General features: G+C 40.4%; 1 protein-coding gene across 13 annotated transcripts in view; it reads left to right on the forward strand.

Moving 5' to 3' along the window:
* The window catches only part of OSBPL6 (oxysterol binding protein like 6), a 235,478-nt gene that overhangs the window by 131,488 nt on the left and 82,862 nt on the right, over positions 1-21,128 (forward strand). The gene's annotated exons all lie outside the window — the stretch shown is intronic.

The following is a 21,128-nucleotide window of genomic DNA, read 5'->3' on the forward strand; positions in this document are numbered from 1 at the left end:
CCAGCATCCCAAATATTCCCCTGAGCACCTGAGTGCAGAACCAGGAGTAACCCCCTCAGCATCACTGGGTGTGGATGCTCCCCGCCCCCCCCAAAAAAACCAAAACAAAACCAAAAGCACCCTGCTCTGGAGTGCAGCTCACAGGAAGGCAGCTAGCTTCTCTCTCTTTGAACTTGGGGTGTGAACTAGCTTTGAGAAACTGCCTATTCTGCCCTCCTCATCCTGCTCATGGAGCAGAAAAGTGATCTAAGCTGCAAAAATCTCCTTCTTACAGTCTAGTCACTGGCATGCTAAGCTCTACTTTCTGTTTCATGTCATGTAGCATGTGGAGACAGTCAGATTTAGGAGTTAAGTGATAAATAAAAGTGTGGTGTCAGGAAATAAGGGCAGTGAGAACTCAATGTTTAAGGACAGGGGAGAGGGAGAGACAGAAACAGAGGCAGAGACATGGGTCAAGAAGATAGCTCAAAGGACTGAAGTTCATTCTCTGTATGTGGGAGGCCTGGGTTAGAGCCTCTGCACCTCCTGGTCAGCCCCCTGAGTGTGAGGACTAAGAATCGCAGGAAATGATTCCCAACCAAAGCACTGAGTCAGAAGTCGCTCCTTAGCACCAATGGGTGTGGCTACAAAACCAAAAATAGGTCGAGAAAGTAAATTGTTGTTGTTTCTTGAACTGATTCTATAAATGTTGATTTTCACAGAATTATTTCCTTGCTACTTAAACAGAAAGGAAATCATTCTGTGAAAAATCATCATTTACTATGGTCATATTATTTACTATGGCTATACTATGGTCATAGTTGTATGAGGTTTAATCATGGGAATATTCTTTATTGTCAAATCAGGTGGCTACTTTGTCCTGCAGAAAATCCAAATATTACTCTCTCCCATTATAATAGTAGCCTGCAACAGGATTTTTGTTATGTAACTGGTTATTCACAACAAGCAGGCACTATTGATACTTTTCATTAGCAGTTTTTCTATTTGGAGAGAGTTAATAAATGATCATTTCTAGATTCACCATCCCCTTCACACCAACACCAATTTTAGTGCTCAGAGTGGTTGCCTCGTTTTCGGGGACTATTCACTCTGGCATCGCAAGTATAGCCTGACTGAGTCTTGAGATATTCAGTTCCAGTTGAGAATTAGACCATTTTTGATAGCAAAAATGTGCTTCTGGGGGTGTTCCTTAGAGAGCCTTCAGTCTACCGCCCACCCCCGTGATAATGATGTGTCAATGTAAGCTCATCCCCCTCCCCTACTAAAAGATGTGCTGCTCTAGTGCTGAATGTTAATAATGTGGATGTCTAAATGTCTAGAGACCAGGGAATCTGAAGGCACTTTTTGTTTTCGCTCAATTTTTTTGTTAACCTAAAACTGGCCTATGTAATTAAGGGTTTTTTTTCTTTTTGGGTGACACCTGGTGATGCACAGGGGTTACTCCGGCTCTGCACTCAGGAATTAACTCCTGGCAGTGCTCAGGGGACCACATGGGATGCTGGGGATCGAACCCAAGTTGGCCATGTGCAAGGCAAACGCCCTACCCTCTATGCTGTCGCTCCAGCCCCTGTAATTATGTTTTTTTAAAAAATAAATAACTGCATAACAAAGGATAAATTACTCATAAATGAAAATGTAAAAAGTTAGAGCCTTTTATCTCACACTTTTGATCAAAATATATGCCAAATTACTCAAAATATTTAATACAAAATGAAAACCATAAAAGAATTAGTAAATATTTGGGTCAAATATTGAACTATGTGGATAACAAGTTATTAACAACAGCATTATAGCCAGTATTTGTGAAGGTTGTAAAAGAACAGTACCACAAGTGATTTACATTTTAACTTTTCTCAAGTTCTAACATGAGAAAATCGGGGTCTGAAAATCAGAGATTCCTTACATGCATCTCCTTCACCCATTCTGAAACGTCTATTTCCATTGTAGCTTCTGGGGGATTTTGCCATTGGTATCCTTTATGAGAGAGCTGAGGGATCCCATTTACATTCTGTTTATTCGACTAAATGTTATTTAACTAAATGATTGTTCACTCACGGTGATAATGTTTGGTGCACGGCATCATATCGGAGAAAGAACACCATGAATGAAAACATTTTATATTCAATCGCAACTCCATGCTGCCAAGCTTTCTAAGTTCACAGATTCAGTTTATCTTTCACAGCCTGCTCCTCTGTCCTTTCTAATTCTGGCATCTCCATTAGTCCTTCGCCCCTGGCATTTAAAGTGAGGGGCATTTTAAGTAGTGTCACCTTTTTTTGGCTGCTGGGGGAAAGAATGGGCTGACCTGGCTCACCCCAGGGAATTGGGTTCAAATGGAAAAGTTGATGAATGCTGCTGAAACATCTGCCATGCCCAGTGGTTCTGCCTGTTGCGCCTGAGCTCTGGGGCCAGTGTGCAAAATCGAAGGTGAACACAGAACCTGATCTTCTGGAGGGAGCTTGAAGGTCCAGTGTATGACGCTGGCTCTCTAGAATAAAATGTCAGGTCCACAAATTGATAATGAAATCTGTTAAAGGAAGCAGCAGTGTTCAGATGCCTGTTATTCTTGAAGGAAAGAGTTTTCAGTCATGCCTATTTATCTCAGCAGGTGGAACCTCTCCTACAATCGATCCTGGATTTCCTTCCTGTCTCCTGTTTTGTGTCTTTTATCTCTCCAAAGGGAGAGATTTGAGAAATATGACAGTTCTGTTTTTCCACTCCTATTTCAGTGGCTTCCTCAAATCCAGACATTTGCTGGAAATCTGAACTTTTGAGTACTCCTACAGTGAGATGTAAGTGATGCTGTGATGAGCACCTATACTTGTGTAAGAGTTGGTTTCTTAGGGAAGAGGTGCAGAGGAAGTGTGATAAATTAAACATGGTGTAATGTAAGCATTCTCCTCATTTGGCTTACATGCTGCAAACTCCATAACTAGTTCTACCCCGAACTGTCCAGATTAGTAAATGAGTGAGCACATCACAGAGGGAATGGTGGTACCTTGACAAACAATATTTCTGGTTTTTTGCAGGTTCTAGTAATGAGTCACGGATTGAGTTTTCTACTTAGATGTAATAGAAGCACCTTAAATCATCATGGTCAAACAATTTTGATAGTCATTCTCTCAAGGATCCAGGCTCAAGTCGTTCCATTCTCCCTTGCCTCTTTTGCATTCAGTAATCTAACAAGTCCTATTTATGATTTCCTCCTTCCTAATATTATAATGCCTTCTTATTTCCACTGTCCACTCTCTAGCCTGAACTCTTTTTGTCTCAACCCAGGATCCTGAAAAAGTACTCTTATCTCACCTCTTCTACACAGCCTCTTGAAATTCAGTGTCCCTGGTATGACAAATACACCAGACTGTTGCAGAGGAGGCCAGACTGTCCTGTTTGGTGTCCATCAAGCCCTATAATCCTAGTCAGGCTCAGTGCCTCATTTCTTCCAGCCAGTACAGTCTTTGCCTTCTGAAATGGCCCTTTCTGCATCCCTGCCTTTGTCTTTCCTGCCTGGGGGTACAGAACCAGACTCCTTCCTCCTCCACTCTCATACTGCTCTCTGCTCTGGGACCTACACCTGGGACACTTACACTGACCACCCAGCCAACATTGTCCCCACTTTTTCTCTGAACATTTACAGGATGTTTGATACTACTTGATAAATACTACAGTATTTATCTTTTTATGTGCTGACCCTCTCAACTATATTGTGAGCTCTTCATTTTTATTTTTACTTATTTTTTAATTGAATCACAGTGAAATACTGTACAGTTGCAAAGTTGTTCATGATTGGGTTCCAATCATACAGTATTCCAACACCCATCCCTTCACCAGTGTTCATTTCCTACTACTAATGTCCTCAGTTTTTTCCCCGCCCAACCCTACCCCGATCCTGCCTACCTCTATGCTAGCCATTTTTCTTCTTTATTTTGTGAGCTCTTTAAAACAGAGTGTGCACTTTCTATTTTTCAGAGACAAGTCTTATTCTTCAAATGTTTTAATATCTCTGGGAGGCTAGTTTTAAATACCTGCCACAATATTAGCCTTGTCATTTTACTACAAATTTTCCATCTCACATTTATTTGTCCTTTCCCTTCTTCTGTCCTCATAGAGAAGTACAACAGAGAATAGCAGCCAAGTGTGGAGTAGTAACTGGCCATCTTCCTGTCACTTTATTATGTAGTCCGACAGGTAAAGGATGCCAGGGAGCTGGGAAATCACGGGACTGTGCCCCGGGGAATCCAGGAAGTGCTTACTCACAGAGAAGAGTTGAGCATGCTGAGATGCTTTCCAAGCTCCATCTGCCAAGGAGAGGGCCAAAATGCCACTTAGTATTTAACCAGCTGCACATCTTTAGTAATTGCTTCATTAATGGTTCATTCAGGTCTGATATTGGATGTTAGAATATTTTTAAAAGATTGACCCTGTATGTTTGTGTGGGTCAACAGTGATGCATAAACTATAATAAGCTAGACCTGAGTTTTACTTTTCTCACACTGAGGTAACATGCTTTACAGTTGTTAATCTTGATGCTTTTGGTATTCAGTGTTATTGCATCACAAGTGCCATCAAAGTGTCCAAAACCCAGCCCTGCTGTCCTTAGGCCCCATTTGTCTGCCCTCTCCCTCCTGATGTCTCAGCCTCACCCTACTGCTTGTAACCTCAATTCTGCTTTTACAGTCCAAGAGTATGTTTTCATGCATAAGCCTAAGACTTTCACAGAGGAAATGAGTGCATTGATAAGATCATGATTTGTGCATAAGCCCTCATTTCCCAAAGTGTGTGCTAAGAAATGTATGTCCCTTGGGTTTTGCATAAAGAGGGCTCTACTCTCAAATAAGTTAGACAAATCCCAAAGATAGTCTTTCTCTTTTGCAGTGCATAGGATCAAACTCAGGGGCTCACAATATGCATGGCAAAAGCTCTGATTGCTGAGTCATGTCTCTGCCCCCCCCAACTCAATCTCTTTTTGGAATGCAAATTAATAAATTAAGGTGAGCCATACTAACTAAGTCCTGTACTTAAAACTTCATTGATCTAAGAATTTTGAGAATTTGCTAGATAGTAGAACATTTGGAGGTGGTGTTGGGCTTGGCAGCGGCATTCAGATTGGTACTCTGGAGGCACTTGGTATTTGGGTTCAAACTTGGGGCTCCTATGTGTACATCATACAATTCTAATTCTTTTATTTATATGCCCCCTACTTTTTAAAAACACTATGGTTTACAAAGTTGTTAATGATGTATTTGTTACAGGCGTTCAATATTGCTGCCCCAATCCCACAACTACTCTGATATTCCTTTCACCATTGTCCCTGTTTATTCAACCACTTCCCAAGCCTGCCTTCATAGCAGGTCCAAAATAATTTATTTTATATTGCTTGTTACTACCAAATGGCTATTGAAGTCATCAAAAACTACTTCAATAAAAGAAAATTTGTGAAAGTTGTTATATCTCACCATGGAGACAATGAACCTTTGTCTGAGGGTTTACTAAGCTGTTGTTGATAGTTGGTCATTCTGTGTTAATGTTTTTGTTAATTGAGTTTTGTTGGCTACTATATTACATTTCCATTGAAGCTGGTGTGTTCCTGTTGGCATGCTAGTATGGTGGAGTTTGTAGATGTTGTGTGGCTGCATGTTTCAGAAAATCCATAATATTTTACCGAGCAGTGAGCTTACATGGTGGCAGTGGTTCTAGTCCTTAAAAAAAAAAATGATTGTCTCTGAATTACAATAGTGTTGATGATAGTTTTTTATGCACATAGTTTAACACCACACCCATCACCAGTATACCTACCCGCCCTTCTCCCCCAACGATCTTTCAGCCCTTCCAGCCACCAACTCAGTTGTGTGAATCATTTCTCCCATGGTTTTACCTTTGGTCTTTTGTTGTTACCTTATTGTGTATCTTTAAGTTCACATATGAGAGAGATCATTCATGTAAATCCGTTTCTTTCTGACTGACTTCATTCAGCATGATATCCTCTAGTTCCATTCATGTTGCTGTAGAATGCATGATTTTGTCCTTTCTAGGTCCTCATAGTATTTTATTCTGTATATATATAACAATTTCTTGATTCATTCATCTTGTAATTAGACATTTGAGCTATTTTCTTTGTCATTGTACTAAGCACTGCGATGAACAGAAGTGTGCATACATCCTTAGGAATTAATGTTTTATGTTTTGGGGATGGATGTCAAGAAGTGGTGTTGCTGGGTTCTATGTAACTATTATCCTTATTTTTTGTAGAGATCTCTATATTGCCTTACATGGAAGCTGAACCAAACAACAGTCCCACCAAAGAGTGGATGAGAGTTTCTTTCTTACCACATTCTCACCCACACTGGCTATTTCCAGGCTTTTTGATATGTGCCATTCTCACTGGCATGAGGTTGTATCTCATTGTTGTTTTGATTTGCATTTCCCTACTCATGAATGACAACCAGCACTTTCTCATGTCCTTTAGCCCTCTGTATACTTTTTTTGGGAAAAGTGTCCGTTCATATCCCTGTCCCATCTGTGGTTGGGGTCTTTGAATTTTTTGTTGTTGTCTATAGATTTCCAATATCAACTCATTAGCTGATGTATCCTGAACAAATATTTTCTCCTGTCCGGAAGGGTGTAGTTTATTTGTTTGGGAATTTTTGGATTTTTGGTTTGGAGCCACACCTGGTCGCCACACTCAGGGATCACTCCTGATGTGCTGGGAGACTATATGGGATACTGGGTTAGCTGCATGCTGGACAAACATTCTACCCACTGTACTATCTCTCCAGTCCCAGTAGTGTGTCCTTATGTTACAACTTGAGTTTCTTTCTTTGTATAGAAGCTTTTCCTTTGTACTCCAGCCCTCTGAGCTATTTCTCCAGCCCTGGAACTTTTTTATTTACATAAGATTTTGTTGTTGACAATCCAGATTCTTTGTCCTGTTAAAATTATTGTATTAACATAATGTACTAGGCTTATTAAGTTTGTGACCAGCTAACTAGATATTGTTTGTTTCAACAATTACTCTTAACATTTACTTATTTTAGAGAAATGTTTACACTGTACCAGACTTGGGCCCTTCTGGAGAGATAGCTCTTGGGGTTTGTTCCATGCACCTGCAGTTTTAATGCAAGGCCCCTGCCTGAAACCTTCATTTGGGTTGGTTTCGTTATCAAATCATTTCAGAAAATCAGACACTATCTTACTAAAAATTTAGGTTTTGGTGAGTAATTACCAGGTAAGAGTGTCTGTTATTAGTATGAATTGTTATAGTTCTACCAGGTAAGACATTGCAAATGCTTGAATGAATCACTCTTTGTTTTGTGAAAAAGAAAAATCAAAGGAGAATCTGCCAGCTATTCCTCAAAATGATTTAAGGTTTGCTAAAGCTTAGCAATCATAAAATTTCAAAAAATTCTTAAGGGAAAAGTGTCATAAGTGTGAAGAAGCTGATTGTTCATCTTTTTGTACAGTTTTTATAAAATATGTATTGAATGGCACGATAAATCATTAACAATTAATAAAAGATTTCAGTGGTATGGGTATCTGGATGTATGAAATCCCTATTGCAATGCTTTAAAAAAAATGGCTGTGATCCATGTAGTTAATTTCCAGTAATGACATATGAAAGCTGCCCAGGCAAGGATCTTGAAGAGCCATGTAACATAAGTGTCCCTATTCTGATGATAGCTACATCCGTTTTCCAGGTAGTTTGGCTAGGGATGCAGCTGCTCTTAAGTCAAAATATTCTTGTCAATGACTAAACTTTTGTATAGTCCATACTGTTTTATGGATTTTTTTTGAGGGGACGCTCCCTAGAAGTTCTGGGTGTTGTCAGAAGTACACCTGCCAGTGCCCTGGAAGCCATGTAGGTCCGGGGACTTGAAGCCCAGGGCCACGGGCATGCCAGGAACACACTCTAACTCTGCGCTCTCTCCCTTGTGCTTTTATAGGGTTTTCATAACAAGTTTTCTTCTTGGACAAACAAATTGATAAAAATATCTCCAGCATATGCCTGGGCTGAACTGGAGTGTGTCTCTTCCAGTTGAAAAATATTCCTCTGAGGCATGTTCTTCAAATAACTTTGTGAAATGGTATAACCAGATCCCTGCTTTGAAGTGTAATGTGTCTATCGTCTGAGTATGAATCCTATTTCGATCTTACTGTCTGCAAAATATATTACCTTAAGCAAAAATATTGTTTTTGTATAAAAGAAGTCAAGCATTCCTGAGTTAATACCTAACCTCCACTGTAAATCACCTCAGACTTTCAGTAAAGAGGAATCTGACTTGAAATCTGTCAGTATCTCGATAGAAAATTCTTGGTTTTGTGTTTGGTCTTTAGGTTAGACCAAAAATCAAAGCTACACCTAGCTCTGTGTTCAGGCTCACTTTTAGGGGTGCTCAGAGAACAATGTGGTGCCAGGAATTGAACCGGGTCCTCCTATGTGTGAAATATGCACTCAGCACCTCTGAGCTGTCTCCCTGGCTCTGAACAGAAAATTCTTAACTCCTGTGGAACTCAGTAGCTCCAGAAATTTGCAGGAGGATCCTGGAATCCAACTGTCATATCAGAGAGGAATGCAAATCTGATAAGAAAATATGCAGTGTCCACACTAGAATTTAGCTGGCAAATGAAGCCCTTGGTATCACCTATACCTAGTTGCTTCTGCTCCTACTCTTGGGGATTCCACCCAGCTCACAAAGCCTATTCAGAACTGTAACTGTGACATACTTAAGGCCAGTATCAACCGGAAAGTAGTATTTGCTTGCAAAAATGTACACTGTGGCCAATTTATATGATACAGGTCAATACTTTTCAACCTTTTATTGCCTGCTACTTGGTACTGGTCCAGGGATTAGCAGTTGAAATCCAGAAATTTAGTTGCACCTTATAAATTGGGTATTCTAAAGATCTAAATAGTACAGAAAAGTTTTTGAATAACAGGACAAGAGCAGCTGATAATGAACATTCCCTGGACTCATATTATTGGAATATGGTACCGAGTGGGTGATGCCCCCACCCATGTGACCCAGGGTATCATAGCAGCCGTGGGTGCAACTGGGGAAGGTGAGGATGCTTTGTTCATTTAAGGTAGATTTTCAGGGGACGCTGTGTATTATTTTCCCAAAAAGATTATGGAGGCTAGTAAGTTTAGGAACCTCCATATAGGAGGTTGGAGTATTGTTTCTTTTGAGAATGAAACTCTGGAAGGAAAGTAGTGTAATATCTTGGCCGTGGCTGTTGAACAGCTAAAACAGGTTTTACTCCCTGGCAGTGTGACTCTGGAGCCCCCTGTTCTTGGCTACCGAGTGTCTGTTCTGTCCTATGTCTTGACAAGCTTATGCTCACAGGAAGTTGTCTCCTGCCCATGTCTAAATGTGTGGGGCAGCATTTGTCAGTGAGTTTTGAGTTCTATATTTCCACTTCTCTTTTCCCCTCTGCAATCATAGTGAATTTTCACATCCTCAGTCGTCTGGAAAACAATAGACCAAGTGTTCCTAGTTATTATCCCAGAGAACAGGTGTCCAAGGTAACGTTTGTGTCGTTGGTGCTGTTCATATTTCCACAATGCATCTAGCTTTGGGAATGAGAAGCTGTGATTGTTTGTTTGTGTGTTTGTTGAAAACTGCAATTAGCCTTTTCCGGGAGAGGAGGTGCACGTTCCCGCAGACCTCCTGCGGATCTTTGCCAGCCTCAGCAGAGTGCTGCCTGCTCTGCTGCTTGGCGCTGACACCGCATACGCAGCTATGTCGGAGGCCCCAGGGCGGAGACCCCTGGAAAGAAATTTGCCACCTGGCACTCCATCCACAAGTGATTTTCATACTCAGCATGACACGAGAAAGAACTTGCTGGCTGCTCTGGGCATATGCCCCAGAAGCCCTGAACTGCCTCCCCTGTTTCCCCATGAGGCCCCAGTCTTCTTGAGCCTCAGCTTGGGGTAGCATCCCCAGCAGCAGCGGAGTCAGTCTGACTGGGGTTCTTACCACCTCTTTGCTGCTTGGGCCTAAGCCCAAGGGAGAAGCACCAGCATCTGCATCAGCAATTTTTTTAGGAAGAATGGTGGGTGTCCTTTAGTCCTTTATAGATGCTCCCCCCTGTGGCTGCCCCTCACCCACGCTTGGATACAATCACTCTTGCAGAAGACACTTCAAGCTGTCAAAATATTTATCCTGAAGAAACACAAGTCTGTAAAACTGCTTTATTTGATTTTCAACTCAAAAGGATAAAAAATGTTACCACCCCTCTGCACAGCATGCATTTAACTCTCCTTGGAGGTGCTAAGGGTTTTGTTGGTTTGGTGGGGGCCACACCCAACAATGCTTATAGACTACTTCTGACTCTGCATTCAGGAATCACTCCTGGTGGTGGTCCGGGCACCAAGTGCAAAGCAAATGCCCTCTCACTCCAACCACTCTGCTATCCATCCAGCCCTGTCTTGCAGGTCTGAGTAGAGAGCTAGCCCTAGGGAAAAGAAGAAGCCTCAGCCTCCTGGGCACTTTGTGAAGTGCCACCTGATCTGATCTGCTGGGTTAGAGTTGATGTGGTAGTCAGGATGGGAGCTAGGACTAGTAAGGTTTCAGTAAGTCATGCACTGCTGTGTTAATGAATTTCAGTTTTGCCTCTAGAAAAAAAAATCTCCAAGGAGATAGGGAATGTGACTCAGAGGAAAAGTACTTTCTCATTTCTATGAGGTCCTGGGTTCAAACTGCAGTATGTGCAAAGAAATAAAGGTCTTTGGAGGTCATATCACAGAACTAGGAGTCTATTCTAAGGAAACAACCAGAGAAACATGTAAATATTTCTATGTAAAGATATTTAGCGAAGTATTTTTTTAGTATGAAAAATTAGAAATAGGAGGGGGCTGGAGTGATAGCACAGCAGGTAGGGCGTTTGCCTTGCACACGGCTGACCCGGGTTCGATTCCCAGCATCCCATATGGTCCCCTGAGCACTGCCAGGAGTGATTCCTGAGTGCAGAGCCAGGAATAACCCATGTGCATCGCCAGGTGTGACCCAAAAAGCAAAAAAAAAAAAAAAATTAGAAATAGGAGCTGGAGAGATAATACAGCAGTTTAGGATGCTTGCCTTGCACATGACTGACCTGGGTTTAATCCCTGGCACCTTGTACGGTCCCCTGAGCCTTGCCTGGAGTGAGCCCTGAGAGCAGAGCCAGGAGTGAGCCCTGAGCAAAGCTGGGTATGGCCCAAGAAGACAAATTAGAAATAGAAGTCAGAGGGATAGCATGATGTGCACATGCTTTGCATGTGGGATCCCTGGGTTGAGTTCTGGCACTGCATCCAAACCCCCTCCACCACAGGACTTTAAGCCCTGCAAAGTCTGATCCTCAAAATAAAAAATATATATATTAGAAATAGTCCATTGCTATTTTAATATCCTGTTATTACCACATGGTAATATATTCTGCATTTCTCAAAAGGTTTTGCTTTTTGTGGGACAAATGCTTACCCATTGTGTGCTCTCTCTGGCCCATTAAAAAGGCTTTTTTTAAAAAAAAGTTTTTAATATTGTTTGGCTTTATGGGTCACACCCAATGATGGTCAGGAGTTACTCCTGGCTCTGCACTCAGGAATTACTCCTGGTGGTGCTTCGGGGATCATATGGGATGCCAGGGATCGAACCAGGGTCAGCCATGTGCAAGGCAAGTGCCCCACCCACTGTACTATCATTCTGGCCCCTTAAAAAGGTGTATAAAGACATTTTTATACTATGGGAAAATTATATATTGACTGTTGACAAACTGGATATTGAGTGTTTCTTTACTATATACACATTTTATAAGGTTGAAAGTAGAGCTGGAGAAGTGGCTTAAAGAACTGGAGCTCATGGTTTGCATGAAGGAACCCTGAGTTGAATCCCAGCACCACATGGACCCTCATGCACTGCCAGGAATGACTCCTGAGCACAGATTCAGGAGTAATCCCTGAGTGAGCATAGCTGGATATGACCCCAAACCCAAAACTCCAACAAAAATGAACAAAAATTGTATCAAATAAATACCAGAAATGTACCACATGGGAAACTTGAAGATGATTTTTAAATAGTAATTGTTGTTGTTAGCTATGTTAGCTTAACAATTAAAATTTTTTTAAAAATCTTCAAATTTCCCATATGGTACATGCCTGGTATTTATTTGATTCAATTTTTGTTCATTTTTTGTTGGAGTTTTGGGTTAAGGTAACATAGTTGGACTGGAGCGATAGCACAGTGGGTAGGGCGTTTGTTTGCTTTGCACGCAGCCGACCCGGGTTCAATTCCTCCATCCCTCTTGGAGAGCCCAGTAAGCTACCAAGAGTATCCTGCCCCCACAGCAGAACCTGGCAAGCTACCCGTGGTGTATTCTGTATTTGATATGCCGAAAACTGTAACAAGTCTCACAATGGAGACGTTACTGGTGCCTGTTGGAGCAAATCCATGAACAACAGGAGGACAGTGCTACAGTGCTAAGGTAACATAGTTACAACAGCATTAGAGTTGAGCTTTTCCTGTTCAGCAGGTACTGCACCCCACCCCCTTATAGAAAGAGTGTTGTAATTGTTGTTGTTATTGTTTTGCAAGCAAGGAATGTTTCATTATACATAGTTTTCAAAAGACACATAAAAATAATAATAGAGCCCACAAATAGGTGCGAAGACCAAGATTTCTAGCTCTCTGGGCTATGCTGGCACCATGTTGTATACAAACTGAGCTGGTCCAAGACAAAATTGTACTATTGCTGCCCTTGTCAAAGAAAACAAAAGAGGTATGGAGAAAAACATTTTTATTGTTATTATAATGCAAGTTTTTTTGCACAATTAAATTTCAGTTTACTCAGAAGTTATTGTATAGTAACTGCGGAACATGCAGTCAGCAGGCAGCATTCAATCATCTGCTCATAAGAAAAAAAGTTTTTAAAACTGTCTCTGAGGAGCTGAGGGGGGTAGGGGGGAGGGAGGTGGGTCACTGTTTGCTTAGCTACCTACGTTGACTTCATAGTTATTTAAGTATATTGTCAGAAAGTTGGAACTTAGATACTCTACTGTTACAACAGCTACTTACTGATACTTTCTTCAGCAAATATTTGAGTACTTATAGGCAAGTCATGGGCATGCCTGCTCTGAATTTGCAAGTGATTGGAAACCAAGCAAATGCCTCAAATAAAGATATAAAAATGGTAGGCAATTATGTGTTCGCATACATGAATTTTATTTTTGCTTCTATTGCTAGCAAAATCATGTGAGTGATTTCCTACTGAAAATTTTGGTCTGTTTTGAGTCAAGATTATTGTCACAGGAGTATAGAAACTTAAAGATCAGGGGTAGGTGGGCAGAATGATAGCTTAAACATGCTTTGCAAGCAGGAGTCCCAGGTTTGATTCTCAACACAACTGGTGCCCAGGCACTGCCAGGAGTGACCCCCAAGCACAGAGCTAGAAGTAACCACTAAGTACCTTTAAAAATAATTATAAATTTGTGTCCTTTACAAGCCACAAAGAATTGTTTGCCTTCTTTAGCTCCACATATTCCAAGACCCTTTCTCACAAAGTGTCTTTAATATTTGTCCCATTATATGCCATTCACTTATGGTTGCCATAATGAAGCATGATCATAGTTTCTGCATTTTGCAGGTACTTTGTCACATGATTCTGAGTGTTGAGAGCGTAGGTAAGAAGCAAAGCCCCCCAAGTAAATTCTGGTCCAGTTCACTGAAAGGGCAGCTCTGGGATTTCAAAGGCCATTCATTCATCTGTGTTTCACCCCCCTCTAATCCAGATCATGGAACTTCTCTGGGCTGCAGTGACGTGTTGGCCACATTCACCATGGTATTTTTTACGATGCAGTTTCCAATCACAGACCATTCAAGGTGGGGCCCCTCGCTGTTGCGTCTCATGTTTCTATAGAGAGAGCCCTGAGCAGGGCTGCTGCTTCCACTCTTTAGGATTGCCCAGGGGTGCAGTGGGAACTGATCCAGGCACGATTTCTAAAGCAGTAGCTCAGAAGCAGAGATTATTAGTGCAGTTTTGCCATCTTTCAGTGAGAACAGAGAACTGGTATTCTAAAAGTAATTGTTCTGGGGTTTAGTTGGTTTGATTTGATTTTGTGTTGGGGCTACACCTGGCCGTGCTTGGGGCTTACTCCTGGCTCTGTGCTCAGGGATTATTCCTGGCAGGCTCAGGGGACCCCCTAGGGTGCATGGGATCAAACCCGAATTTGCTTCATGCAAGGCAAACACCCTATCTACTGTACTATCACTTCAGTCTTAAGTAGTCATTCTACTGCACTCGTTTGTGGAATATAAAATAACAAAATATGGGACTAACACTGAAGGACAGTAGAGACAAGGGCCGGGAAGATTGCTCCACGGTTGGAAGCCTGCCTTATGAGCTGGGGGAGAAGGCAGCTGGGATAGAGATGGTATCATAACTGAAACTCAATCATGAAAGCTTTGTAAGTATCTCACAGTGATTTAATTTTTTAAAAAAAGTTATTCTAACAACCTTTTTGATTTTAATATGTTATGCTCTTCCAAAATAACAATAATTCCTTGAAGAAAATAACTAAGAGGACACTGGGTGCCTCTTCTGCCACCAGCAGCTCGGGGGCTGTGCCCTGGCCTTGCTACTGCTGCTTCTCTCCCTCGTCCAAGTAGCTAAGGCATCTCTCTGCTGCGTCAGCTCTCGGAGCAAATGTGGGCACTGGTCTGGCAATCTGGGGCTGGCTGCAGTTACTGGGCTCACCAGGTAAAAGCCATGGCAACGGGTGCCTCCAATTCCTAGAGATTTATTCCTAAGCTGTTTATACTGGAGATGCTAGCTGCCATTGATCAAGCATTTGGTACATGCTTGTGGTGCTGTGACTTGCAGCTCCTTCTAAGGTGGATATCATTCCCACTTTCCAGATGCAGGCTAACTCAGAGGCTGAAAGAGTTTCGTGAATGTGATAAATAATAGTATGAGGGGTTTGGGGTGGGTAAAACGGAAAGCAAGGGAGGTTGGACACATCTGGAAGTTCTCAGGGCTTGCTCCTGGTTCTGATTTAGAAGGAAATTCTAGTAGTGCTCATGGGACTGCCTGTGGTGTCGGGAGTTTAACCAGGATCAGCTGTATCTAAGACAAGTGCCATAAACCCCTGTATTATCTCTCTGGTCCCAGCAGGAGGTTTGTATGTTCTGCTGGATGACTGCCAGACTGAAATTTCTTTGAAGGTGGCACACCTGGCAGTGCTCAGAGCTTTATTCCTGGCTCAGTGCTCAAGGATCAGTCTTGGAGGTGACCCTATGTGGTGCTGTGTACAAGGTTGGCTGTGTACAAGACAAATACCCTACCCACAAATATCCTCCAGCTCCAAACTAAAATTCTTTTCTCCTCATTTTATACAACATCCCTAAAGTAAAAACTACCTGACTAGCAATGCTCTTTTTTCTTGAAACCTGGAAATGAACCTTGAGTTTGCCCCGTATTTAGTAGTGATGTGACTCGTTCGTTTTTCTTTGTACTTGTTTTTGATGGGAGGAGTTTGGGGGCCACATCCAGTATGCTCAGAGGTTACTTCTGGCTCTGCACTTGAAATGACTCCTGATGGTGCTATGGGGAACCATATATGGGATGCCAGAGATTGAACCCAAGCCAGCCACTTGCAAGGCAAGTCCCTACCCACTGTACTGTCTCTCCAGCCTTCGTTTGACTCATTTTTGCCTTTCCCTTCCACAAAAACTTCCCTGTGCTCAGTTGGTCTTGAGGGACAACACTACTTGAAATTGCTGTCATTTTGGGTCATTTTGCATTAGTTTTGGCATCAAAGGCTGAATTGAAAAACTTGGACTCTTGGTTCTCATCCCAACTCCAGCACAGACAGACTCTCGTTAATTTGAACTCTTTTTCCCTCCCTCTGTGCAGTCAGCCGTGAAATCAATTTAGTAGTCAGTAATCAAAGGCTTTTCTGAAGATGAAATTAAATAATCCATGTAAAGCACAGAGATAGATATAGAAAGCACTAAATATTACCTTATTAGCTGTCACCACACCCCCACCATTATTGTATGAAGGTTATTAGTATCACTGAAATAGGGCTAAGTGCAAGTTCAGTAGAACTCAAAGACCTATGAGCCAAAAGAATTAAGAAGAAAATACTTAAATTTTTTAAAAATTATTTTATTGTTTGCTTTTTGGGTCATACCTGGCAATGCACAGGGGTCACTCCTGGCTCTGCACTCAAGAATTACTCCTGGCAGTGCTGGGGGACCATATGGGATGCTGGAAATCAAACCCAGGTCGGCCACGTGCAAGGCAAACACCCTACCCGCTGGCTATCACTCCAGCCCCAGGAAAGAAATACTTTAGAAGTTTGCAAATCAGTCAAGATATTTTTGAAAATATTTTGTATGCTTCATGATATAAAGTAGCGTAGAGAGTCAGATGAGTGATTTCAGTGCTATTCACTTTCAGAAAGCAGTGGTCTGCGCTCCTCATGACCATCCTAAAACTTGTATGGAAAGTGGATCTATACAAAAAATTATAGCCATCGTCTAAAATTTTTCTGGCAATTCTGGTATAACTTTAAAAATAAGTAAATAACAGTCTCGACAAACCCATGGACTCCATGGACCCTTTTAGGAGATGCTCTGAGCTAACGTGCTGAGCTGCGTTCCTTTCTGTGGTAGTTAATAAACCCCTCAGCTACTATCAAATGCCTCATTGTCTGTCTGTTTACCCATTTCTTTGACATGGAGTTAATCAGATTCTAGCTTTGTTGGCCAGTTTCTGTTTGCTTGTCCAGTAGGTTTTACAATCTGAGAACACTACCTAGGAACTTACTTAACCGACTCTAGAGGTGTGGGGGAAAATGTGTTCTGGACATGCAGTTTTAAACTAATGATGCATCAGTTTTCTTTGAATAAGGGGAACAAAGAGCAGGTAAGTCCTCCCACTTTACCTTCTCTAAGAACTTAGTTGAAATAAACCAATAGTTCTTTGAACTATATCTGTCTGGTGGTAGATGTTGATAATGACTTGGGGGCTATCCACGTGTGGAGGCAGAGTAGACGAGACGGTGAAATCACTGTATCTTCCTCTTGACTTTTCAGTGAAACAAAAACTTTTCCTTAAAAAGTTCTAAAAACAAAACACTTACCTGAAAGTAAGTTGTTATTTTACTCTTCCAGGGATAACTTAATTTTATTTATTTTTCAATGATGCAAAATAGTTTTTTTGGAAAAAATTTAGATGCTGGAGAGAGAGAGAGAGAGAGGAGATGGGAAGATATATATAATCCTTTAATTGGTTTATATGTAACACTTAGAAGGTAGTGGCATGTGTCTTTCCGTCACTGTGAAAAATATGAAAATAGTTTATAGAGAGAAAGCACAAGGAAATTAGCACAGATCATTATCTGAAAGGATATCTGATGAAAGAATCCTATTTGTGACTGAAGATGTTGCCGAATTAAATCTAATGTGTCCCCTGTTGACCAGTCATGGCTTTATATGTAGCAAAATCAGATAGACAGGTGCTCTGTGATTCCACTAGATTTGTTTCCATTTTAAAGTGAAGTTCTTTAAATGTTTTTAAAAGTTCTCCCCCATTGAAGCTGTGATTTGTGAAATTCCAAGATGAAGCTAGAAGGCATTTTTATACTTAATCATATGTTAATGATTGCTTAGGAATTGTTTTCTGCAAATGAATCAGAGAGCACTGAAAAATTCCAGAAATGTTTAACTGACTGCAGTGAGTCCTGGGAAAGGTTTGGGATAACTTATGAGGCAGAATTAGTTTCTTATTTTTCTGAAACACTCACTCTAACTGGAGACTGAGTATGGTAAGTGAAAACTATCATTAAGAAGTAGCATCCAAGTAGTTAGATATTTTAAAATATGGTTATATGTTTGATTACATAACAGTAGAGCTGTTGTGCTTTCAAACCATGAGTTTGAAGTCAATTCTTAAGAAAGTAGTTTTATTTCTTTAACTTTTTGAATAGGCAATGATAGTTTCCAAAAATATGTGAATATAAAACTGACAAGTTTATGTAAGAGCTTTTGGGTTTCACTTTATCATTATGGAAGCTGAATGAAATAGAATTTTTAAAAGTCATTAACATTTATGATGATTGATATAAGCTGGCTGTCTTATCAATTGTGCTTTAATTTTTCAGAAAAATTAATTCATGTGTTGTAATAAAATTACTCATTGTGTACGAAGGCAGACATGTTTGTGATTTCCAGTGCTTTGGCAAATGAACAGAATTTTGGAGTTTAAATTTTTCACTTAGTTACGTATGTACTCTGTTCTTAAAATGAGTGAACTTCTTGCTTCTCTTCTATGTTATAAACTGCTCTCTAAAATCAGATGCAGATGAAACTAATACTTTGTTCCTTGTGATGTTCCGTGATAGCTGTTTTCTAAAGTCTGTCCTGTTATTCTTGGGTTGCTAATCAATCTGATCTGCAAAATTTCTGCAACATTTTAGCTAGCCTCAGGTATCTGTCAAATCAAAACTCATTTTACCACACTTTAAATACTTTAAATCGATTTCTAAGTCTATGGCTTGATTTGGAAAGTAGAGACTTTATTTCCTCCCTCTGCCTGTGTTTTTGAGTTATTCCCTAAAGAAATTTTTTTATCGGCTTACATAGTTGCTAAGGTCAAATTTCTTTCCAGGTTTTGTTTCTCTTTACCATGTTTATTTGTAGAGGAGAGAGCAAGGCTGTATATGTACATTTGATTGCTAAGCAACCTGGCAAATATAAACTTATCCGTGGGTCCTTAAAGAGAAGCTCAAACCATTTCACTGGAAAAATTTAATAAAATTTAAGTGAAAGCAGTAGTAACATAGAACAGAATTAATGCATGCACTTATATAACTCTGGTCAGCCTTACTTGGTCTTTTGTATGATGAGAGCTCTCCAGAATATAGGTATTACAGAAATCATCCTCTTGTATGATTTGTTCTCTTTTCAATCCTTTCATCTGTTCCTGGCCCAGTATAGTGTCACTGATTTGTTGACTACTTTACCCAACTGCTGGATGGACGAATGAGTAAATAAACAAATGTTACATTTTATTGGGACTTTCTGTTCTACATTTAAAAAAAATATTTACTGACCATTTTCACAAAGTTTAACCTAAGTAGTGAATGAAGTACTAATATAAAGTGTGTCATTTCTAATTCTAATTTTGATTTTTAAACATATATCTTGGAAATGGTTTTATTCCTATAAGGAAATTAACTCAAAGTATGGATATTCATGGTGGGGAAGGTGGAACATTGTGTATCTTTCTAATACAATGATGCTTATATGTCATCATTACACATAGTTTTAGAAAAAAGCAACTCATAAAAAAGTCCTTTCATGATTTTTTTAATCATCATGGAGTTACATTTAGGGAAGTTTAACTCAGATGTATTTGATAGAAGATTTGTTTTCTTCCTAGGTATGTATAATGTGTCAGAATAGTTTGGGGTTATTACTGATTAGATTTATGTAATTTAACTTGAGATGGATTGAGTCATTGTAAAGAAATTTGAATATTTTGGAACTGTTTCTTTTTAAGAAAGTGCTTTTTCTCAAAAAAAAAAGAGCAATACAAGAAAGGTAGTATTATATGTAATCAAAATTCTCCAAATTAAGCCATTTATTGATATTCTAAAACAGCAGTTCTCTGACATTTTGGTTTCCAAGATCCATTAAATTCAAAGATTTCAGAGATATTTTTTCACATGGGTTATATCTATCAGTATTTAGTATTTTAAAATGTAAACGTAACATTTCAAATCTTAATTTAAAATAGTAGACCTACTAACCTAAATACATTTAAACATTTTTATTCAGTCTCCATGATTTATGAGGTTTTTCATGATTCAGTTTCAGGCATACAATGTTCCAACACCAAACCCCTCACCAGTGTTCACTTCCCTCCACCAATGACCCCAGCTTCCCTCCCCCCTGCATCCTGCCTCTATGTGAGCACCTTTCCTCCCCTCCCCCTTTAATCATTATGCTTACAGTCCTGTTACTGATAGGGCTTTATGCATAATGCTTTGCCACCTCTTAGAACCCCCCTCTAAAATGTGGTGTGACCACTTATCCACCATTGTCATAATGTTCGCCTTCTCATCCTACTCCCCACCGCACCCCAAAAAGGGACGCTTCCCACTGAAAACCAGTTCTCATGTTCCTTGTATTTGTTCTTTGTATATGTTGACTCTGGATTTGTTATTCCTCTCCATGTTTCTTTATATCCACATATGAGAGAGATCATCCTGTGTCTGTCTCTTTCCTTCTTACTAAATTCACTCTGTATGATACTCTCCAGGTCCATCCATGTAGCACTGTAGCACTGTTTTCCCATTGTCATCTATTTGCTTGAGCAGGCACGAGTAATATCTCCATTGTGAGACTTGTTACTGTTTTATTGCATATCAAATTCACCATGGGGAGCTTGCCAGGCTCTGCCGTGTGGACGGGATACTCTTGGTAGCTTGGCAAGCTCCCCGAGAGGGACGGAGGAATCGAACCCAGGTCAGCCGTGTGCAAGGCAAAAAGCCCTATGCACTGTGCTATCACAGTGGGGCTGTAGTTCAGTGGTAGAGCACATACTTAGGTCCATCCATAGAGCAACAAACTGCATGATTTCATCTTTTCTTTCGGTCACATAGTAACAATACTATGTGTAGTGGTGTAACAATACTATGTGACTGGAAGAAAAGATGAAATCATGCAGTTGTGTATATGTACCATAGTTTCTTTACCCAGTCAAAACATTTTAATTAAATTATTTGTGTGTGTGTGTGTGCCACACTTGATGGTGCTTAGGGACCATGCAGTGCTGGGGATCAAACTAAGAGCTCCTACATACAAAACCTGTGCTCCAGATCTTTGCGGCATCTCCCTAGCCCACCACTTCTTATTTTAAAGACAATATTTTCTAAAGAAATTTTGGTGAGAAGAATGATATCATAGCTTTTTGCAAATCTTCTTGATGTCAGGTTTAATAGAAAACACCTTGAGTCTCCTATCAGTTTCTGCTTAATATATTATAGCATTAACTGTTCTGTACCTTCTGCAAAACCCACTGAACATGAGTGAGAAAAGGAGGATGAGAAAGGCAGATATCATTGTGGTATCATTGTGAAAATAGTTTTC

This window comes from Sorex araneus, chromosome X (genome assembly GCF_027595985.1).
Source record: "Sorex araneus isolate mSorAra2 chromosome X, mSorAra2.pri, whole genome shotgun sequence".
Classification (NCBI taxonomy): domain Eukaryota; kingdom Metazoa; phylum Chordata; class Mammalia; order Eulipotyphla; family Soricidae; genus Sorex; species Sorex araneus.